General features: G+C 39.5%; 1 protein-coding gene across 2 annotated transcripts in view; it reads left to right on the top strand.

Moving 5' to 3' along the window:
- Positions 1-9,527, top strand: part of SMC5 (structural maintenance of chromosomes 5) — an 86,908-nt gene that overhangs the window by 63,520 nt on the left and 13,861 nt on the right. The gene's annotated exons all lie outside the window — the stretch shown is intronic.

Here is a 9,527-nt window from a genome sequence, read left to right as displayed (position 1 = left end):
TTCTTTAATTTCTCTATCAAATGTTTTGATCTAAAAAAATATTCTCGCGATTTTTCAACGATCTACAACTAAACGAACAGAGAAATTAAAAATCAATAGTTTCTAGTTCCCATATTCTTTTTTAAAATTCACGTTTCGTCCGAAACGCATTTAGAAAAAAATGTTGCCATTCGTTGCCATTCGTTGCCATTCGTTGCCAGAATTTCGTGTTCCGCGAAAGTGATATTGCATTGAATTAAATCAATGAGGAGATCGGCGTTCGCGACACGCGAGGAAGCCTTATCGTTTGCCGGCACGTGTCTAGAATGATACAAAAACGTAATACGACGCTTGTGTACGGAATTCGACGCCGCAATGGAGCTGCAGAACCAGTCGCACTAACTGACATTGCATCATCGGGGATGCAGCTTGCACTTTCGTCTCCATGCGACGGTCAGCTGATCGCTGCGTCACACAAACGTGGTACCGTTTTCGGTTTGCCAAGTCAATCAATTTTGTCAGACATTCTGGGAGAACAGGTTAAAGAATCGATTAAGATACTTGTGGATTTTTCTGAATTTTTCTGATGCACGCATGATAAAATTAATATATTTTCATCTGTTAGCTATTCGTTTTATCATTCGCAGCTGAAGAAATAACAAAAACAATTAGAATAAGCATTCAAAAAGCGAGAAAAATCTTCACGTGAGTGAAGGCACGTGCGCGAAGTAATTGCAGTTGGTAAAGCGATCGAATAACAACGAAATTGCAAGCGCCTCTTTCGCTTGTTGAACTTGTTTTGTTGAACTTGTTTGTTGAACGCTCGAAATACGATTACAAGACGAAATCTTGTATCGATCACTTCGAGATATGCGAACTTTATTACAGTATTAAATTACAAACCGTTCGCGTTCGACGATATTTGCTTTCAACGACAGCTCGCGGAATATATTTATACTTTAATATACTCGTTGAGTACTACAAACTACCTACTTGAGAGTGAAACGTATGGACGTAAATACGACAGCTTCGCAGCCGCGCTCGCTCATAATGGCATTGTAACCGCGGTTCGCCGTTTTGCATGACTGATGCGAACGGATTGTTTCAAGCAGTAGTCACACACTGGTGAACCGTTACTTTTGTGTATGATGGCAACTTGGTTCTCGCAGAGGTCACAATTTACGAGCGATTCGACGAAAGAAAGCGGATCGATTTTATTCACTTTACTCAAAGGCGAATAGAAAGAAACTTGATATATATTTCGATAAAATATATATATATATATATATATATATATATATATATATATATATACATCATACATAAAAGAGAAACTTGGATAACATTGGAATGTTATTGATTAATCTTTTTGCTAAAAAATACATATACATATTTCGTTGCGATATTACATTTCTGTATATATTTTTACTGAATTCCCTGAAATTTTATCTTTTTGAATATCTTTTATGTCTTTTACTTTACATAAAATTTAAGTTACAAATTTTGCTGTGTTATTGACAAGTATGATTGGTATCTTCTTGTAACAGCCATTGTAATTGTAAATCAGTTGGGCTGTCAACTAAACTTAAATTTTATCAATGCTTTTTTTTGTTTATTCGAAAATATAAATAACAATGAATATATACTCCTTACAAAACATCGATATCCTTGCAGTATTCCATGTTTTCCTTGCAAAACATCGATACTTCTTGTCTTATCGGTATCACGGGGATAAATTGCAGAAAAACAATGAAAACATAATCGGAGCATGCGTACCTTGAATATTTTGGAAAAAGAAATGAACATGTATTCTTGCAAGTTTATCATATTTTCTTATGCACAAAATATATGTATCACCTAAACTAAACGCAGGATAATATTTTTAAAAATCACCTTGCAAAGACATTTTCTCATTATCGTCATAAAAAATAAAAATATCTCAGGTTTCGACCTATCGTAAGTGTCTTTAACCGTTTAATCTGTGTCCGCATTTTGCAGAAATACCGAGATGCGAATTTGTTTTCTACTTCTCCTATCGTGCCTCGTATCCGTGATGATAACGGGCAGCGAATGATAACCCCCCGAGATGTACTCAAACTTGGATAAGTTAGTCCGAAGAATTATTAATAATCTTAAAATGTGCGCAAACACACAAAAAAAAACTTAGTTTAAAAGATAAAAAATATTCGAAGATATTCTTGCAAAACAAGGCAAAAATATTCTTACAGTTTTTGATTGAAGGACAAAAAGAAATCCGTAACTCGAGAGGCCGATTCTCGATGCGAGCACTCAAGAGACGCACTTGCCAGCGTCAGTGGCCGTGCTTAATTTAATTCGGCGACACATGCGTATCTTAGTCGGCGCCTATAAACAGGCACTCGCGATACAGATCACTTCCGGGCGCCTCTGACTCGTCTAGTTCTAGCTTTCTCTAGTTTTTCGCGACCTCTTGGAGCGTGTGACAACGCGTCACCGTCAGTACGCGTCATCATGACTGCGCACTGTGTCAACTGTGATTCACGGTAATATCTTGAAGATATTCCAAAATAATTCGGCAAAAGCGAGAGCGAGAGAGAGAGAGAGACCGTCTCGTACGGAAATTTCCAAAGTCTCTTTCATTAAATTCAATCTTAGAGCTCTCTAAAAAAAAATAATACGTAAATTACATAATATATATTACAATTTAATTGCTGATAATTTATATAGCAATTATTTGTGCGAAAGAGAATTGAAAACAAATTTTATCATATTTTGTATTTGAAAACCACTATGTTTGATAATTATTTGCACAATTCGGAGAAACAATTTTAAGTATGCCGTTATCGTAAAGCACGGATCAACATGACAGAAATGTTTTTTTAACACACCCGCTATCGAATCTTTATTAGAAACCTCTGAATCCCCGGTGTGTATATATCGCGTAATTATCAGTATACGAGTGTGTGTCGTCGCGACATAAAAAAAAATTATACTTGTTTACGTCGATATATGTCAAAAAAAGTGTCACGTCATGCGTGATAACCGACACACAGCTATTCCACGACTCATAAATGCGCATAATTATCGAGATCGAAAATATTTGCCGTGAGGTTAAATTCCAAAGTTGTTGGATTCGAAATTACGATGAGAGGAAAGAGATATATGTAATTTATGAAATAATTAACTAACAAACGCCGTAATTATAAATGACGATAACTCGAGTGATCAATAACTTAGCTCGTTTGTTAGATAAATAAAGTAATCTGCTTTATGTAAAAGAATAATTAAATAATGATGTATCTAGGTAAAGTAAATAATTTTTTTAGCATTCTCGATCTGCTTCGATAATCGACATCTATAGCATGTCACATCCGACGATTAAGATCTTAACTTAATTGGTGTTGCTAATGAAAGTGACTCGACACGAAGATCGAACGAATGCTCGTCAATTTCTCGCAGCGAGCGGTTAGTCGGAAGTACAAACAGCAACTATAAATTGGATAGTACGTAGTATGCATTCACGTGATGTAAATATTTATCCAACATTTGCAAACTCCTTTATATTACAAATAATTCTATTCTGGGATTTTTTCGATGAATCGCAAGTCGTATTTATCAGTCATAATTTTAAAATGGAAAAACATACTTTGCACATGTATAAAAACATAGGGTTTGTATTTTTGAAGAGGAAGAAACGTATATAGAAGCAAATACTTATGAATGATAATGTCGATATAAAAAAAAAAAATAAAGTGGAATGACGTGTCTGGTCGTTTTCAAGTTGTTTTTAACGAACTTAGATATTGAAAATTAGATGAGTTCTCTCGATCGCGTCGTGACGCCGCTCGCGAGCCCCCTTAAAAGGAGAAATCGCTTTCTGAGATTTGAGAAAGGGAAAAGTATGCCATCGCGCATTCTCCCGATGACACCGCCGAACCTCTTACGTAACGGGCTTCGTGGAAGCGTTTATCTAGTAGAAAAATATGCATCGGTCAATGCCGAAGCAGTCGTTATTCGTACATCAGCCTAATAATTCTGTTTGTTCCAGCAAACGACGCGGCTGACGACTGACTCACGCATTCGCGACTCGCGCCGCGGCGCAACCCAGATCCGATTTTATCTCCCGTACTGTAACGCGCCATACATCGTGCCATTACGTAGCCCGAGAGAAAAACAACTTGTCATCGTGCGTCTTACGTCGCGGTACTTGTATGCTCGTAGAAAATTATTATCTTCCCGTTCTCTTGAATGAATGGATTCGTTCGCTCTCCCGAGCCGCCGAGAGAAAGTACGTGAAAATCGCTCGTCTAATCGGAACGCGCCGATCGCGAATTTCGTCAGCGTCCGAAGGGAGATTACGAGTGAGATTCAGGTTTGGAGGCATAAATACTTTGAGCGGCAATAAATTTGGCTCTTCTTCTCTTTGCCCGTTCGTGTTTCGCATTCGTAAGAAATTGAAGTAATTTTCATTTTCGGAAATCTAGAAAGAAGGAAAAATCAAAGTAACGAATTGCGCTAGAAAATGACACTTCTCTTTATATCTTTTTACGTTGTGCTTCTTTTTATATCGCCTTACGTATAAGGCGAACGCGCTTTTTGATCATAAGGAAAGTCAGGAACGCGTTGAAAATGCACGCCTCATGATGTCAACGGGGTCGCTATTTGCGTGCGAATCGCACACGCGTACATTCGCTGTGCATACGTGGACTCTTTCCTCCCGCATAATTAATGCCCCGAGCCTGGGGAATGAAAGGTAGCACCGACTGCTGAAGTAACGTCACGAATCGAAAACTTTGTTCGAGGTTCCTTTGCACGTCCCCTTGCGAGCACCGAATTGCGTCGCAGTTGGGCTCCGATAGAAAGAGAGAAGTGAAGCAACGCGAAGTGTAGCAATCGGAGCACGCTGAGATATACAAGATAAATCGAAAGTCTTAACGACGCAATTGGAAGTGCGAAACTGCGCAAAACCAACGTTGGGTGTAATTTGAAGGCGATGCAACGCACCGCGGAAAGGAAGGAGGCGCGCGAAGTGGGCTGACGTAAATCGAGGGTTTGCTCGATGAATAAGACACGCCAGCTCATGTAATTACATTTAAGTTGAACGAAATTAGAATAATTCCCGTTCGCCGGCTTGGCGCTTCGAATTGCCTGTACGTCACACGCGTGAACTTTTTACGCAAGAGACGATATGTTGCCTTCGGTATATAAATTATAACTCGCGAGTTAATAAATATATTATCTCTAAATGCACTCGCGTGGCGCGAAATGGCTTCGGGAAAATTGAATCGATTAATTTTCAACAAAGGCATCAAATTGCAACGTTTTTTCCCAGATGAATATATATATATATTCGATTGGAGTAGTTCCGATTATGATTGGAATCGCGATGATGGCTATCACAGGCAAGGTCGAGCGATCAGAAGCGGTATCCGAAGACGATTGACTAAAAAAAAACGAAGAAAAAGACGAACGTCGCTATTTTCGATAAAACAGTAGATCCGCATTCCTGATTTCCTTCGTGTGCATACATTATTTCGTGTTTTCGCGACTCCTCGCTACACGTAACTGTGCGAGTAATTATCATATCGGCTATAACTTCGAAAATCGACTCTCACACATGAGCACCACGCTCAAATTTCATGATAAACTTCACGTATTCAAAACGTACGAAATTATTCAGACTCATTGGTCCATCCATATTTCGAATTCTTTTTTCATCGATAAAAGTGATGCTGTAAAAGTGATTTCTAATTGAGCCGTGAGCTACTTTTAAAGGTATTGTTATCAATAAAAAAAAAATGAAAATTAGGATTATAATTTTTTAATGTTCACATTTAGATCCGAAGAAATCACGATATAAAAATCAATAGAAATACTTGAGGGAAAAAGGAATAGGAAAAGGATGTGCACGTGCGCTTATTATTGAACGAAAATTTTTGTACAAAACTATTCCACTCTTCGAATGTGCCGCACACTCTAATCTAAATGATAAAAAAAAACATTTTTGCATTTGCAAAATTTCGTATGCAAGAAAGAGAGAGAGAGAGACAGAGAGAGAGAGACGAATTATATTTCGGTCAACCGTGGAGTGTGGAATGGCTAACACATCGCGCTCTGGCACATTGCTAATCGTTACGCTTTTATAGCACGCGTGCCATCGCACGGCGTGCGATAATAAATGCGACGGACGATGATAAACAGAACATAACACGATCTGTCTTGACGTATATATGCGCGTCACGCACACACGCTCGTCAGAAAATTCGTAAAATCGTCGATCCGCCGACAGGAACGATGATTGAAGACGGCTGCGCGAATCAAAACATGCAGACGTGAATTCATCTTTCATTCAAACGGCTCTTACAATGATCGACGCGACTCTCGGTACTTGCTTGCATATATATATATATATATATATATATATATATATATATATATATAAGTTCAAACAACCTTGGATGAGAATTAAAATATCGTCGCTTGTGTACGCAGGTTTCACCACGATGATAATCGAACGCGTCGCCGGCTGTTTGTTCGCGCCGAATTTATCGAACGACAATATTAGCACAAGTTGACTCAATCCGTCTTCGGCAGGCATTTTCAATGCACTTCGCATCCGTTATGTCGCTATCCACGTCACGTCGGGTCTGCGCGATGATAAACACGAATCGAGCAATGAGCGCGAATCAAATAATGATTTGACGTCGCTCGTGAGGTTTAATTTCTTCTTTGGAGAGAGCGATTAGAGAATTCTGAAGCTGCGAGAAATAATCGGAAACGTGCCCGTCGAGATAATTAAAAGATGGAAATGAATGGAGAACATACGGTTACCTCTTTTAACTTTAATTTTCTCAAGTGCATGACTCTTTTTAAGAAAATTTGATAGTCAAGAGATTTGAAATTCAAGAGTTCATTAAAATTAGCAGAAGCGATATATGTATGCAAAATGAACGAGTTACGCTGCTCGAGAAAAACGTCATCGAATGGCGAAGTGAATAAAACCATCAAGTCTCGGGAACAATTTGAAGAGTGCGGTCGGAGTCAATAGTACGAGAGATGACACTCGTCGCGTATTGTCGACAAGACTAGACGATTCATTGTCGCGTCCATAAATTCTCGTTAGTCTCTGCTAACATCGTGTAATAACTCAAAGACGCTATTGCGCGGTCTAACGGAAACGTCATGTCTATCGCGCATTGCGTATACATTGTAAAAAGTTCACTGACTTCCGCCGCGCGAGTTCTCACGTGAAATCTCAATTAAACTTTCGTGATCTGATTTCTCATGAATTATTTGGTTAGTTTTAATTATACTTCCCATGTATTTATTTTTGATTTATATTGGGCTTATACCATTCTTCTTGAATTATTTTTCTCTGTGTGTTTCTCTCTATATATTTCTCTCTATATATTTCTCTCTATACGTTTTCTCAAAAAAGATTTTCCCTCAAAAAAAGATTATTTTTAAGCTGATTTAATTTTTTTGTGACGTTTTAGAAATCCTAATTTGTTTAACACGTTGATTGTTATCATTAGCATCTAACTTTTCAATGGCGCCTTAACGTTTATTCACACAATCGAAATCTTTTTAGAACATTTATAAAAGGTTGTTATTTAATGTAAACTGTTATGACATAAATAACTGGACATGATATGAAGTGTGCTATTCGAAATTGTGTTCAGAGAATAATATTTAATTATCATTTAATTATCATATGCAATATTTTATATGTTCATAATAATAAAAATTTTATACATGGTAAAGCATGCATAATTTGTTAAGCGAATATTATATAATTCCATGAGGATAAATTATCGATATAGTTTTGTCGAAAGCAAGATTTAAAATTTCCCGTGTATTAAAATGAAAATCGTCGTGACTTCTATACGAGTTAGACGAGTCACACACTTATTTATGACGAGAGACAGTGCCCTAACAATTCCGCAAAGTGCGCCAAATGCTTTACCCACATTTCTTGGCACGTCGTCTCGATTAGGATTGGTGATACAAGAGTCGCGTCGACGTAAATATAGCACGAACCCAATCTTCCGTTTTATTGTTCATGTCGGTTTCTTAATAATAGCGATTTTCAAATGTAAAAGAAGTCACCTTCTTAGAATATCAGCTTACGAACGGCGAGGTGTCGTCCGCGAAACTTCGCAGTTTAAGATAAGCGATGAATTTTTATTACAAGTTACTAACGGGAGGAATAACAAATTTTTTTAAATCCAATTTAACATAAAACTGATTAATTATAAGTTAAATAAATTTTAAGTTTAGGTAGAACTACGTCGAATGGCGATCGAAAGTTTCGTAAGTGCTAGGCATTTGTTAACGACAGACTTTAATTATCGTTCATTATGCAAAAACAATAGAGGAATCCTTACTGCGCGGTTACACGTGATAAAATTTAACTAGGTGGAGATACCGGACGATAACCCGTACTTGTCGGACGTCGCGATATGAAGTCGAGCGCAGGAGCTGGGCGTCGCGTGGTATAAATTTCTCGGGTTTTGCTGCGCACACTGTGGCTTCTCACAGCGAGACGAGAGAATAATGAAAAGCTAAATGAAAAGCTGTGCCGAGTAACTTACTTATACTTCGTCAAACAGGAATCGCCCTTGCGCCTCTCCAAGCTACGGCCGCGGCGTAGATTGACGGCGGCTCTCTCACGCGCGGGAATTAAAATCGTCGCATCCCACACTGCGCGGATTGCAACCGACGTTGCTTTGCTCGTTTATATCCGAGACCTCGTCACCGTGCGCGCTCGTTACCGCGAGTGCGAGTGCGAGTGCGAAGGAAGTCCGTGATGCAACGATAGCGGCATCAAAGATCCGCGGGCAAGGCCGCGTTTCTACATGGATCACCAAGTTGCATCGGGCGTTCTCTCATCCGTGAACTTGCATCTACTGAATCTCACGCGGCGAACTCGCCGCACTTTCACGCTTTGTTCAATCGTGTAATCTAGTATCGCGCTGCTACTGCTTACAATTCCTGCGAACGTCCACTAATTGTAAGAATAAAAATTGCACATCCGTTCGTGTGTGCCCGAAACTTCGCTTTTTATTATTATTATTATTATTATTATTATTATTATTATTATTATTAAATATCTCTGTTTCCACGCATATTTGGAGCACTTTGACTTTTGCGTCGCAAAGCGCGATAATATTATTCAGCTGAGAGAATCTCTTGCTATTGCCGCTGCTACTGCCGCTGTGCTCCGGAGCGACTCCGATTCGCGAACGAAGAATTTGCGACGCGCGAAGCGAGAACAACACTCCTAAACGTTCACTCGGCGCGGTGGTCGGCGCTGCACTACCAATTGCATATCGGTCAAAGAGAGGCGCCGCCGCGGCCGCGGCCGCGGCCGCCACCGCCATCGCCACCGCCACCACCACCGCCACCGCCACCGCCATCGCCACCGCCACCGCCGCCGCCGTCGTGGGGCTGGAGCGCGCGATGAGGACACAATCGCGAAATCGCATGATCGCCTACGCGCGGCCTTGCACCGTAGCCGCCGCCAGAATTAGACAAAAGAACGGAACTCCGGCTTGTTTGAAAGAATC

Source organism: Pogonomyrmex barbatus, unplaced genomic scaffold (genome assembly GCF_055798465.1).
Source record: "Pogonomyrmex barbatus isolate J1 unplaced genomic scaffold, ASM5579846v1 scaffold6, whole genome shotgun sequence".
In the NCBI taxonomy this organism is placed as follows: domain Eukaryota; kingdom Metazoa; phylum Arthropoda; class Insecta; order Hymenoptera; family Formicidae; genus Pogonomyrmex; species Pogonomyrmex barbatus.
This window is presented reverse-complemented; position numbering and strand designations above follow the sequence as displayed.